Source organism: Gigantopelta aegis, chromosome 15 (genome assembly GCF_016097555.1).
Source record: "Gigantopelta aegis isolate Gae_Host chromosome 15, Gae_host_genome, whole genome shotgun sequence".
Classification (NCBI taxonomy): Eukaryota; Metazoa; Mollusca; class Gastropoda; order Neomphalida; family Peltospiridae; genus Gigantopelta; species Gigantopelta aegis.
In genome coordinates, this window is record NC_054713.1 from 39,684,793 (window position 1) to 39,685,605 (window position 813).

The window sequence follows — 813 nt, forward strand, 5'->3', positions numbered from 1 at the left end:
GATGACCTTGACGTTGGTGGTGTGTCCTATCACTTACTCACAATGGACTAGAGTGAATTGTGAACAATCCTGCAACATTTGGTAATTATCGGACTCACCATTCAATAATTAAATCAATTCTCCAAATGTTACGACAATGTGGTTTTGCGTTTTTTCTTTTGAAGAGTATATATATATATATATGCATTTAACTAACCTTGGTCCTTGTACCTTTTTGCCTTGGATGTCTTCAAATATTCATTCATTCATTCATTCATTCATTCATTCATTCAATAATTCACTCACAGTGGAGAGATTTATTGGGTTTTTCCCATTCCAACTAGTGCTCCACGACTGGTATATAAAAAGTAGACATTGTTCCTATCCGGTTGAATCCAAATGCAATATTTTTAATTAAAATTGTAAAAGATTCCCGCGAACCGGATTCGAACCAGTGACCTAAGGATATCAATGTATAACTCTACAGTCCTCCGCTCTACCAACTGAGCTATCACGGGTTATAAATGTATACTTCAAAGTGATACTCTAGAGTAAAGGACATTAATTGCTTAAGTGATTTATCAGGAGAAACTGCGGGGTCAGGGGTCACATAACAGGAAGTGTTAGTTACAGTAGCCTGTCCACAGGACATGTTTTCTGTTTATGTAAATTAGTCAAGATTGACTCCAGACTTGTGAAAGCTAGTCTCGGTAATACATGGTATCATATACTCAAACCAGTCTTGATCGACTTGGAGATAAATTTTTGTTTAATGATACCTCGGAACATTTTAAATTACAGCTATTTTGGTGTTCAATAAATATGGTTATCGTT

General features: G+C 35.7%; 1 non-coding gene across 1 annotated transcript; it reads right to left on the reverse strand.

Moving 5' to 3' along the window:
- Nucleotides 1–410: 410 nt before the first annotated feature.
- Nucleotides 411–497, reverse strand: Trnay-gua. Its single transcript is given in 2 exon segments — nucleotides 411–446; nucleotides 461–497. It is a non-coding gene; the product is annotated as a tRNA-Tyr (tRNA).
- Between the last annotated feature and the right edge of the window lie 316 nt (nucleotides 498–813).